General features: G+C 27.5%; 1 protein-coding gene across 1 annotated transcript in view; it reads left to right on the top strand.

The window, feature by feature from the left end:
• LOC107455130 (neurexin 1) overlaps positions 1–14,009 on the top strand; it is a 287,365-nt gene that overhangs the window by 140,735 nt on the left and 132,621 nt on the right. The gene's annotated exons all lie outside the window — the stretch shown is intronic.

Genomic DNA, 14,009 nt, shown 5'->3' with positions numbered 1-14,009 from the left:
TTTTGTAACATGTTCCGGTAAAAATTAATTTCACGGTGAAAAGTTCCTGCAGTCTGAGTGCTGGTACGTTTTACCGTAATTTGATCCGGAATATTTTAGTGTACTTAACGCTTTACTAAGGTTCACAGCCGCAATTAAAAATTAATGGTCTGGGTTCAACTGACTTTTCATTTAGTGGTCCTAAAGTATGCACGGTAACAAATGTGAAAAATAAGCTATAATTATAGAAATACATTAGTTTTGTGTATATTTTACGCATTACATCAATTATTGAATGCATTTCTGTAACTAACAGCACAATAGTTCATTTTAAAACTGTCTAAATGCTTGCTTTAAGTTTTCAATTTGAAAATATTCTAAATGATTCTTAGTTTTTAAATCTTAATTTTTCTTTTATGATAAACTTTTAACATTCAATTTTTGAAACGCAACCGTGGGTGACCCATTCTTCTCACACGGTTGGTTATCAATGATTTCATCCTAAATCACATGGTATTTCTATCGTTTTGAAACAGTTTACTACGGATTATTGAATGGTTTATTAAATACTGATGATTGATTTGAATTTGATATTTTTAACGTACTTCATACAAGATGATTTTATCTTTAATTTGCATGGCTTTTAATCGTTTTTTCGTTTTGTCAGTTGATGTTCGGGCAATTGATAAATTTTGTATTTCTCTCCCCAGGGACGCCTGAAGTCCGCGAGTAAACCAATTTTGCTTTTATCTTCCTTTTCTATTTCATTTCACTTTATTTCATCTTTGTCCAAATTGTTTTCTTGATTTGATATAGAGGAATGAAGTCCTATGTCTTTTTTTCTTTTGGACTTGCGAAGTTTTGATTGGATTCCCATTTAGCGTTGGAATAAAATCTTGAACCAGAAATTATGTTTTTTAATGTTGGTTGACTCTGAGCTGGCCCACAAAAGAAAGTATGAGGAAAACGTTTTATATGAAATATGTTCCTGTTTTAGGGATAAATAAACATTTTTTCGTTAAACAGTAACAAACTGGAGAGACGAGATAATATGATAAAAGTGAACATTAATAAATGCGTTAATGGAGAAAACGTTGTAAAAATTAAGTATTCTAATCCTGCAATGATTCAAATTATGAGATTTTAACTTGATATGCTACTTTGTTTCAGCTCTCCAATTTTAACAACAATTAGCATATTTTTGCCTCCTAGTCATAGCATAATATATTTTTCTTTAAATTTTAAAATATTCAAAAACCTCGTAAAAAGCTGTTGAAATTCGAAGCTAGAGTACATTAAGGCAAAACTTTTACTTTTTCAAAATTTCAGTAACATGAGCTTTATTTTTGCTTATACGGTTATTTCATTGAGATGCAACAAACTGCGTTCAAAAGACACTGAATAAATTTAGATCTCAATTACATATCCTGCAATACATCAATAAAATCTATCTGTATTAAATCGTTATCGATAATATAAATCTATAATGTAATTTATAATGATGCATCGATATATAAATTTTTCGATTTCCTTTTTGCTTGGTTCAGAAGGAACAAAACCATTGTTCTCAATAATTGTTAGTTTTTATGAAACCACTATAGAGAAATCCTCATCGCAATATAATTTTATGCTTTTATTTGTTCCCTGCTATATGCTTATTTATTGCCATGAGCTCTTCTTAAAACAATGCTCTACTTGTTACATAATTGTTTTGAAAAATTTCACTGTATTCAGTTGGAATAAGTAGTGATACTATTCAATAACGGTGACCAAAAATTAACAATCACTGTTCTTATTATTATATAAATTCATTCTTTATACTGTTTTATATTTACATAAAATACACAAATGGGTTGAAAAAAGCTGTTATCCGTTAATTGAAAGAAAAATTTTAAAGTTTAGGAAATTTTAAAATTATAGAAATTCTCGAATTAAGAAAAAAGATCCATAAAAAGAAGGAAAAAATACCAAAAACTGGAGAGAAAAAATTCAGCATAGTTTATATATATATTTGATTATATAACTAAAAGTCTTTTAAGATATATTTTAAATTGAATAAGTTTATAAGTATTCAGGTTTGAGGGCTTGAAAATGTTAAGATCAAGGATTAATGTCAAATATTTAAAGATATCAGGATTTTTAAATATAATTCGTTTATTAAATACGTAAAAGTTGTTTCTCCTTCACAGGAGTAGCTTTGCGGTGAAGCTTAATCTGCTTTACGAAAAGGGTAAAAGCTAAACGTTATTTATTTTAATTTTTTTTATTTTATTTTTTTTAAATCTTCTTGTACAGACAGGATTTCGATTAAAAAAAGTGCATTGGCAAAAATGCTTTTTAAATAAAACTACTATAATTTAATATAATGCAAAATTCCTTATAGTTTCTTGTTTCACATAAGTGTTTTTTTATTGATTTTTCATTCTGTCTCTCTTTTACTATGTCCAAATATTTAAAACGAGTTTTCGTAAGTTCGCTAGCCAAGAGATTTTGTAATTATAGTTTTCTCATTTAAAAATGGTAACTTTTAATAAAATACTATAGAATTTAAGCAAGTTTAACTTTTGAGGCTCAAAATTTAGCTCCTTAAAAATAAGATGAGTCAGATAAAACCATAATTTTTGGAAAATGCTTAAAATCTATAAAACACTTTTCAAATTTTTCGTTCTTAATTATCTGTTTTAACACGACTAAATATGACTCTTAAAAATCACTATTCTAAACCACTCACTAATTGCTGTGGCCATTAAATGTAGAGAAAATATTAAAATAGAAAACTGATATTTATCAGATAATAATAATTAAGTATTAAAAAATGAAACAAAATGTTCAATTACTCTAAGACTGATTTCGGTTATTGATTCCTTGAATATTATTTTATGCAATCAAAATTTTCAAAGTTTATTAAGATAAATAATCTATGCTTTTGATTTATTTCATTTATATAAAATAAATTAATTCTAAGAATTTTCCTGCTAGGTAATGTCCTACGCAAGAAATAATCAAATCCTACATAATATACTGAAAACTAAAACAAAAATTAATTAATTAAAACGTAATTTCTTATAAAAATAGAAAGTAAGAATCGTCAAGCCGAAAATTTTACCATCTACGGAAACCTGTATATAGTTGTGGGGTCTCAATTAGAAAAATCCATTTCGAAGGATCACTTATATTACAGGGCCGGGATAGCTTGGTCGGTGGGGCGCTGGGCCCATGTCCGAGAGTTCATAGGCTCGAACCCCGCCGGTCGAAGACTCCCCGTGTAGCAAATGGTGACTGATGCACGTTATATCTGTCGAGTCTCTAAGTCCTCCATGTTCCCATAACAAATCAATACCTCTGGGTACTGAATTGGAGATTGATCGTTCTCTGATTCAGATCAAATTACGATCTATGGATGAATGAATGGATGCTAGAATGGGTCCACCCTATAAGCGGGTGTGACGTATGAGTGCGGCAGAAGTCGAATTCTTGGCCATAGATGGCGTCACAAGAAAACAAGAACAATCGCACCCCCTTTTTCTTAATGGCATACGTCAACAACAACTTATATTACAAAAACATATTACGGAATACTTCAGAACATATTATAACTTGTCATAATTTCAAAGATTAGAGACACAGTCTTCCTTTGTTTATGCAATTTCTGCAAGCATCCAGTTTCAATGAATTTTCAGAATTTTCTACTTAAAATAAGTATTGAAATAAATTCATACGTAAAAAATAATCAAATCCTACATAATATACTGAAACGTAAAACAAAAATAAGCAAATTAAAAGGCAACTTCTTATAAGCAGGAATCATCTTGTCAAAAATTTTATCGTCGACGGAAATCCGTACATAGTTTGGAGATCTCAATTGGGATAAGATATTTTGAAGGGTCAATAGTATTATAAAAACACATTACGGAATGTTTCAGTAAATATTATAACTTTCCGTATTTTCAAAAATTTTATAAGTAGAGAGAGAGTCTTCCTTTATTTATGTAATTTCTACAAGCATCCGGTTTCAAAGAATTTTCAGAATTTTTTACGTAAAATAAGAATTGAAATAGCATCCTGCATAAAAAATAATAAAACTTTACGTAATATACTGAAATCCAAAACCAAAATAAGCAAATTAATGCGAAACTTCTTATAAGTAGGAATCATCCAGCGAAAAACTTTACCATTGACTGAAACCCGTAAATAATAGTGAGATCTCAATTAGGATGAGCTATTTCGAAGGATCAATAACATTATAAAAACATATTACGGAAGGTTACAGTTCAAATAATTACTTACCATTACTTCAAAGATTTTAAGAGATAGCATCAGATAGCCTTCCTTTATTTACGTGATTTCTTCAAACATCTTGTATTAATGAATGTTTGGGATTACCTAGATAAAAGAAGTAGAAAAAAATTAAAACGAGAAGTTTAATGGCATCTGATTTCTACCTTAAGATCAACCTACTTTTATCTATCGAAAAAGTATCTGAATAATATTATTTAATCCAATAACTTTACAGCGTTCGTCTATTTACTTTTCAGAACGATTCGTAACGTTTATTAAATTATGTGAGTTGAATTTAAATTAGCTTGTTATTATTCAACGCCATCTTTCCTAATACTATGTTTTTAATATCAATAGCTTAAATTAGAATAAAAGAATTATGTTTCGTGTAAAATGTATCTTGAAAGGAGCTCGAAGATTCAATTAAAGTATTATTATTGAAATTAAGCTCATTAAAATAGAAAGATTGATTTGCTAAATAAAGGTTCACTTTAAATCTAATGTTATTATTTCAAAATAGTAACAAAAATATCAAAAATAAGTAATAAAAGTAATAAGAAATCTTTGACTGCAAAAATGATTTTATAAGCAAAAAATAAATAGCAAATTAAATTTTATTGATGAAATTAAGCTTATTTAAATAGAAAGATTCATTCTTTAATTTAAGACTCATATAAATATGGGAAAAAATGAAAAAGCCTGAAAATAATAACTATAAAAAAAATTTTCTAAGCATAACATAAAGCTAAGCATAACTAAGCATAAAATTTGAGTAAATAGATAGAATAAAAAGTTTTAAATGCTATTATTGTGCCCCTTAAAACTTATAAACAACTAACTGTAAGCTAATTAAAAAATTTATTGCAAAATAAGCAATAACTTCTTTAGCAATATACCTGTAAAACTTTAGCAATAAACCTGTGCTTTAGCAATATACCTGTAAAAGGTTAAGTAAATCGAACAATAAATGAAAAAGTAATCAAATTTGTAAATATGAAAAATATTAAAAAATGCCTCTTAAAAATTTTAATAATTATCGTCAATCTATACGCTAGTTTAACAAACTTTTAATTTATACATTTTATGAGTTTTAGTCTATTCTGTAAAAACAGGTTCTTAAATTTATCATTGGAATTATGCAAAGTTAAAACAAAATAAGTTTTCCCCCCTTTAATTTCGCATTTTTTTTAAATTGAAACTTAGTGAATGGTAACTTAAACATTAGATCGAAAACTGCACATTTTTTAAACATACGCTATTTTAAGGAAAGTTAATATTTTCAATTATACATCTACTGATAATAGAACTTATTTTGAAACACAATTTGATTTTATTTCTCTTGAGCAGCATATTTTTTAGTTATTTGGAGCAGTTCGGCGAAGAGATTTTAATTTCTGAATGCACCTATTACTATTTTAGAAAAAACAGTTAAGAGAAAACTCCAAAACTCTTTTTTCATAAGAAATTGTAAAAAAAAAATTTTTCATCGTTCCTGTACCCAAATAACAATTTCCCAAAGAGTGCCTGGTTTTCCCTATTATTGATTGACATAACTCATTAGTAAATACTTCTTTTTCTCCACTGAACTATAATACTTATTCTCAGATTTTTTTAATCACTTTTAAAGAAAAAGCAGTTCTGTGTTTAGACTTCGAAAAAAATAGTTAAAATATCTTAATTCACTACATGATTCGGCAATTCTTAATCAATCTGAAATTAAATATTATCGAGGAAAAAAAACTGGTAAAATTACTGTACTGTGTGATAAAGATATTTCTGGTTAATAAACTGTAGTTCTTATAAAACCAAAATTTGCTGTTTTATAATTATACCTTTCATTTGGAACAAGGGACAAACCTGGAAAGTAAATTTAACCAAATAATTGATATTTACGCCACGCTTTAAGTTATCATGATAAAATTACCAAATTTTACCACATTTACAAAATTTATCACATATTAAAAAAATCATATTATATTGCTAATTTTCCCAAAATCATTATCAAAGAGCTTCGGGAAAAATTATTAAGATTTTGGTGTTATAATATAGATTAAATGAAAAAATGGTAAATTTTTCCCAATTCTGGTAGTTTTGACCATATTTCTTTCTCAGCGTAAAATAATTTATTGCTGAGAAAAAACATAGCTTTTTTTACATAATATTTCCTTCCCAAAATAATTACTACCTGCTCCTAGGATACGCATACAAAAATGAAGGATACAACTAAAATATTGATTTTATGTCATTATCCCTTCTTAACTTTCTCTTATGTTTCGGTGTAAGAAAAATAAAGCTTTATTTGAAATGGCTTATTTCAACTTAAAGTCTTATCGTGTTATGGTATCAAAAGCTGCACTAATCTTTAAAAGAAATAAAAACTAAAATACAGAAGGAGCTAAGTTATCGCGTTTTTACGATCTTTACAGAGAAAAACTGTTAGTTCACATGTTAAAGCTCCTGTTAAACTTGACAGAAGTTTACAACCAGCTTAATTAGAAAACTGTGTTTCCATAAACAGTCTGACAAAAAATAAGGTATTCCTCGAGTTGGAATGCATTTTTCCATTAACTTATTTCAATTATAGCATGTTTTACTTTATTCTATTTGTTGAAACTCGTTTATTTTTAGTGTTTTATTTCAACATAATTTCTCCGGAATGCCTCAGCTTTTTGGTAGAGTTCAAATCATGAATAATAAAAGCATACTTAGAGCATGTGTTTGTAAAGTAATTTTTATTACAGCACATAAAGTAGCTTAAGTGTTATTCACTTAAGAGAAGCAGTTTTGACACGTATTTTGGCTTAGTAAAAATAATAAAAAAATCAAAATAATGAAAAATCAAAGTAATATGTAAGCAAAATAATGAAAAAGGAGATTTAAATGTATTTAAAAGCGTGTTAAGTGTTGTAAAAAAGGGTAGGTTAATATAAAATCTATAAAAACCCATTTGAGAACAAAACTTTGAAAAAAACGCGTTTAATAATTATTTAAATAAAAAGAATTATCTGATCGTATTTGGCATACTTTAATGAAATTTTTTTCAATCTTTTTTGCAATTTTTTACAGCACAAAAGTGGTTTAAGTGATATTTTTAATACGTATTTTTGTTCAATGCAAAGTTTACAAAAAATAATGAAAGAGGTGATGTAAATATATTTAAAAAATCGTTTCCAAAGTTAGTAATGTATAAAAATTATAGTAGTATAATATATAGAGAAATCCGTTAATAAAGGATGCCAGAAAAAAAATGCTTAGTTTTCTTAAAGAAAAGTTAGAAAATGTACTTGGTTATATTTCAGGGCATTTTCTTTGGTAATTCTTTTTTTATTACAACACAAAATTACATAAGAGTTATTTACTCCTGTGAAGTTATTTTAACGCTTTTACTTACCGTAAAATTTGCCAAAAATAAGAAAAAAAAAGAGATATATATGCATATCTCTAAGTTAGCATTGTATAAAGAGTAGAGTAATATTATATCTAGAGAAATGAAATCCACTTGGAAAGAAACTGAAAAGAAACTTGCGTAATTTTTTTATTAAAAAAAAATATGTAGTGTATTTAGTCATATTTTAATGCATTTTTTGAAAAAATTTTATTGCAACATTAAAGTAGCTTAAGTGTTATTTATTCATGAGAAGTTATTTTAACACTTTTTTTACTGAAAAAGGCATTAAAATATGACTAAATACACTACATATTTTTTTTTAACAAAAAGATTCAAAAATAAAGGTAAATTCAAGGTAAAAATAATAAAAAAACGGGATTTAAGTGCGTTTAAAAGCTTAACTATAAGTTAATTTTGTATAAAGAGTAGATCAATGTAATATCTAGAGAGATACGCTTGGTAAAAAACCTGAAGAAAATTGTGTTTAATATTTTGATTTTAAAAACTTTTTATCTAGTTTACACAGTTAAATTTAAATGCATTTTTTATTAAAACAAAAAAGTAGCTTATTTACTCATGTAAACACAGCTTATCACTTTTGTTTTCTGGAAAATTTGCTAAAAGTAATAAAAAAGGGAATTTAAAACGTGTTTAAATGCGTATCTCTAGGGTTGTTTTATGTTAAAAGTAGAGTAATGTAATATCTGGAGAAATTAAATCCACTAAGAAAAGAAAATGAAAAAAAAAATAATATTTTTATTAAAAAAAAAGGTTGTATAGTGTACTTAGTCATATTTTAATGCTTTTTATAATATAAAACCTTTATTACAGCACAAAATCAGCTTAAGTGTTATTTATTTATGAGAAGTTATTTTAACACTTCTGTTTATTTGAAAATGAGCCAAAAATTATAAAAAAAGGAAATTAAAATGTGTTTAAATGCTTATCAATAAGTTTGTTTTGTATAAAGTGTAAAGTAATGTAATATCTAGAGAAATCCTCTTAGATGTTGAAAAAAAACTTGTTTAATATTTTTACATTAAAAAAAGTTATATAGTGTACTTTGTCACATTTAAATGCATTTTTTGTAAAGTTTTTCTTTAAAACGCAAAAGCAGCTTAACTGTTATTTACTCATGTGAAGTTATTTAAACATTTTTTAGTATGTAAAAAGATGTTTACTGGAAACTGTTCTAAAAGTAATAAAAAGGGGAATTTAAACGTGATTAAAACCGCGTTTTTAAGTTTGTATTGTAAAAAGAATTATTAAATGTAATACTTAGAGATATCCAATAGGGAAAACAACATGAAAAAATTAGCTGATTTTTTCTTACAAAAATAAAGAAACGCATAGTCAACTTTTTCATACTTTATTGCATTTATTTGTAAAGTTCTTTTTTTCATTGCCCAAGAGTAGCTGAATTCACGTATATGGAGTCATTTTAATGCTTATTATTTATCTTTTGTGATAATATTCAAAATATTTGAATGCCTTATAATTCATGTATTTAAGTTTGTATTGTAAGGAGATTAGGGTAATATGATCACACTACAATGCATGGATTATTTAAATTAACTACTGGGGATGGAGGAGGTTTACAGGGGGGGGGGTCTCACATCTAAAAGAACTGTACGTCATAAGATTTAAAATACACCTATTCTTTATTACCAATTCAAGCAGAATTTCTTTCCTTTTTACACTTCATAATACCAATGAAATGCCATTCAATTTTAAACTATTTCATGTGAACAAACTTCATAAGTCAACACAATTATTCGTAATTTTAACGTAAACTAGACTTTGACTTATATTCGTTTAATCTCATCTAGCTTATACTTAAATACTAGTCTAAAAGTTTTTTTACGTTTAATAGTTTTAGAAAATCCCATCTTTTATATCCTATAAAAATATATTTTAAGAAAACTATTATTATCACCATGATTAATTTGCAATGTTAAAATCTGTCAACACACCAGGCATTTCCTATAAGACGCAATTTCAGTAATATTATTCAATTTAAGCTGATTTAATAATTCCTAACTTTAATCAGGCATCAATATCATTTAAGTACTAGATGCCAAGCGGTATTAAATTAAGAGAATTCTCAAAGTTAATGAATGGAATAGTGCTGAAAAATCATGCCCTTCTTGTGTTGATGTTTTAACGATAGCGAGTTAAATTAATTTAGAGACAATATTTGCTTAAATACATTTTACGAAACAATCGCAATAGTTATTAAATTGCCTATCTACTTAAATACCAGGGAAATAGTTTCGAATTCAGATCATATTTAAGTTCATTACAAAAGGACAAAGACGAACATTTGAGCTTTGTTTTGGAAATAAAGAGGTACAAAGGAATTCATTCAATTTCATCTAGTTGTTTCAATCACATAGTACTTAAAATTCCCTCTTTAAGAAAATAATGTGCTTTTAATTACGCCTTTAAAAATCTTTTAGTTGTAGTATTATGATTGAGATGGTTGAAAAATAATTTGATGTTATTGTAATATGTGTAGCAAAATAATTAGCGATGCTTGAAATAAAAACCATAGAACAAGATAATATTGATAGATTTTCTCATTGAATGATTTTTCTTACTATTTCTGTCATTTATATCTTGAATATTCGCAAATATTATTTATATTTTGAATTGTGTAATTTTAAATTAAATATAAGTTAGAAAATACCAAGTTTTTATTAATGCTTTTCTGAAAACTTATGTTATGTAGAAAAAAGACTTCTAAATAAAACCTTGTTCAAGAAAAGAAATTTTAAAAGTTTTTATAGAGGTTTCAAAAGTTTTTTTAATCTGTAATTTTTTTTTATCTTCATTAGATTTACGTACCAAAACAGGTGTCAAAATTAATTACAGGGCTTAAATTTTTTTACTGCTTTTTTGTACAAATATAATCATATTTTGCAGATAAGATCCCACTACAGATCCATGCATAGGTTTGAAAGTTCCAAATATGACAAATGCCAAAGGTTGGATTCCCTTGTCATCAAGAAAACCATTAAAAGTTTCTGTGGTTTTCCTCTCCGTGTAACGCAAATGGGGGTTAGCTCCATCAAAAAGTCCTCAAAGAAAGTCATTTTGTCCCAATACTTGATACAAGTGTTCCATTTATTTTTGGTTAGGGTTCAAAATTACAAGGCAACGGAGTTGAGCACTGATAGTCGTAAACTCAAAATTGAGTCTGCTGTTCAAAGCCTGTCAATAAAAATAAAATATGACCAAAAGGTTTTTTCTTAAGAAACTAAGTTTTCTTTGCAGTGTTTGCAACTTCGCTATAATTTGTACTATTCAATGAACACATATTACGTGGTTGTCTCAAACTACGAAAGATCTGACCTTTAAGTACAAAGCTATCAAAATCAAGTACAAAGAATGCTTCATTTCTTGTTTTAAACAATGCACTTTTTTTAAAAAATTCTCTTAAGTACGAATAAAATACCGGACAGAAAAAAAAATTCACATTGAAAGACACATTACAAATTTAAACAATTTGGTAATACATGCCTAAAAAGTTCAAAACACTTCTACCATAATTTAAAGATCAGAAATATAATTGCCAAAAAAGCATTCACTCCATGATTAAAATAAAAACATTCAACATATAAATAAAAACTTACTCGGAATTTATTATTTTATATAAAATAGAAAACTCTTTGAAAAATGTTTCAAAGATCTCAATTTACTTTACAAATATTTCATCGAGAAAAACCCATCAATTGTAAAAAAAATAAATTTCTTCGGTGTTAATAATTCATGCTAAGAGTAAGATCTTGACGAGGTAAGAAGTCCCGAAAGCAACTCCACAAAATCATATATACCGTTGTCATTTTTGCAATCGCTGAAAAATTTACCAACCCTGAATCTACGTCTTTAGAAAGCGGCAGCACACAATTTTCTTCTCCTCTTCCTTAGTCCTACAAAAAAATAACTACTCATTTTTTTTCCTTGCTTGGCGACGTTCATTCCTGTCAAGGTACTTTGGTGAAAAAAGCATGAAAAAGAAGAAAATAAATCCCATTACCGCACCTTATTTCCCAGAAAAATAACACTACAAAATATATGAATGGTTGTCGCACCTACCTCATCTATCAAAGCTGCAGTGCTGCATCGTGCGTTGTCATTTTTTCTGCAGAAAACCCTTTATCATTTTGTAATGCGGTTTCAAATTTTTTAGAAGCCTCTTTTTCGACTTATGAAATAACGACGGTAATTCGGTGGGAGGGTCTTTTTTTTCCGGAGTTGCATTATATTTTAAGGGTCCGATGGCGTGATCATATATTTACTGTCTTTTATTTTATTCTTTGAAGTTTTTTTTATCTTTGAGTTTTGCTTATTGTTAGATGGCTTATTTGGCGAAACTAACAAAATTTGTTCCTTTGAGGAAAAAATTAGAGAAATAATGAATATTTTTGAAGGAAGATAGCTGAAGGAATAACTTAAGAGCTTGTTCCGCTAATAGGAAGAGTTGTTGCCGAAATTTCAAATTTTTCTTTGTTGCCTTTGAGCACGAATCTATAATTTGACACTTTTGTTTTGCTTTCTGTATTGAAAGAAGCTTTTCAGATGCTACACCTCCAGGGTACATGTATTAAATTATTCTTCTAAACTTAAAATGTACTAATGAATACTTTTCTAATCGTTTAATTGCATATTCCGAGTACATCCCGTGTATCTTGTAATACACTTCTATGCTAATTTTTCCATGAAAAAAAATGTAACTAACTTCCTTCTTTTCGTTAAGGAAAGGGAGGTTAAATTGCATTTTAAAATGCTTATAAAGCAGTCGTTGTTTTACTGTCTTCTTCTTTTAATTTATTAATATAATTCTTACTTCTGTATTAAGCTTAATCTTTGAGAGGTTTAAATAAGTTGGCTGAAAATTAAATTAGTAGTTTATGAAACTTTTATCTAATTTTCTGTTCTTACAATATAATTCGCAGTGCCCACAAAATTAAATTAAGTATTTTCTAAATTCCTTTGATTCGAGCCTGAAGGGCTCAAACTCAAAAGCGTTCGCCTCCCAAAGAAGCACCCTAGGTTCGAATCCCATATATGACTGGTTGGTTTATATATTGCACATGCCTCTCTCCAACTACAGTGCTAAATTTGATTACTCCGGTCGAAAGACGGATAATGTGGTAGAATTCCTTTGCTTTCAAGATAAGGTTTTCATGGTTTTTCCTGCTTATGTAACTCAAATGTTCAACAAAAAAAATCGTCCACTAAGATGAGTTTTCTTCAAAGCTTAATGCAGAAATCTCCATTAACTTCTAGCTTGAATTCAGAATTACAAGGCCAATTGATAATTGAAAAAAATCGAATAAATGAATAAAATAAATGAATTAATTAATTAAAAAGAAGGAACGTAAAGAATAGTCCTTCTGATTTTCAAAATGGCTTTGGCGATGAAATGTTCGCAATCCATTAAAACGAGCCAGTTTGAATTTTGGCAATGAATCGCTGTTTTTTATACTGCGCCCTAGATGGCACTGATCAATGTGCGGTCACAAAATATCCTTAAAATTAGTTGGAGTGTTGTTTCAAATAATCTTGTTGTCGAACTAAGTAGAGAAAGTTCACATGAATTTCCTCCCTGTGAGCGTGAATGTGGGTTCGTATTCTTAAAGAATTACTTCACAAAGTTGAATAATTCTAGACCCAGAGGATTCCTTGTTTTTGCATTTATTGTAAAATTACAATTCTAATAAAATCATTTTGATAGAAACTAATGTTTTAACATATTTAATTGAATTTTGAATCATGAAGTTCTTTTTTTTTTTTCATCTGACAGAACCTCCTCCTACCTTTGCCTTTTGTTCTGTTATAATTTTGTTTCGTAATTCATCTCGAGAAAAAGATATATTTTTATATTCCATTTTCTTTTTTAAAGAAAGGAAGGAGTTAAATTTTAAATTGATAGTGTACTCTTATATTTACTGACATTTTAATTACTTGATCACTTATTTAAGGGAAATATTCAACCAACAAAATTTAAAAAAAAGAAAACCATCTTAAATCTGAAATCAGCTTTAAATATATAAATTAGGTTTACAGAGTTTAAAAATTATAAAGTATTAATGTATGTGGGATTAGCAATAAAATCTAAAAATTTGTTTTTCAAAAAAAAATTTCATGTTTGAAAGTAAACCATAGAAAGATTATATTTAAAATAACTTGATTTTCTAAAGAATAATTTTCACGCGTAATTTGCTCTGCAAAATAGTGAAATAAGCATGGAAGATTAATTTTCGAACTTAGTTATTAAGTTGAACTTTATTTTTCAAATGCATGAGGTACATAGGTAAACGAAAATATGGTTCAAGCTTTATTTTACCCAAGTAGTACA

Source organism: Parasteatoda tepidariorum, chromosome 10, assembly GCF_982258835.1.
Source record: "Parasteatoda tepidariorum strain Cologne lab strain chromosome 10, Ptep-v5.0, whole genome shotgun sequence".
Classification (NCBI taxonomy): Eukaryota; Metazoa; Arthropoda; class Arachnida; order Araneae; family Theridiidae; genus Parasteatoda; species Parasteatoda tepidariorum.
The sequence above is the reverse complement of the archived record's forward strand: the minus strand, read 5'-3'. Positions and strand labels throughout refer to the sequence as shown.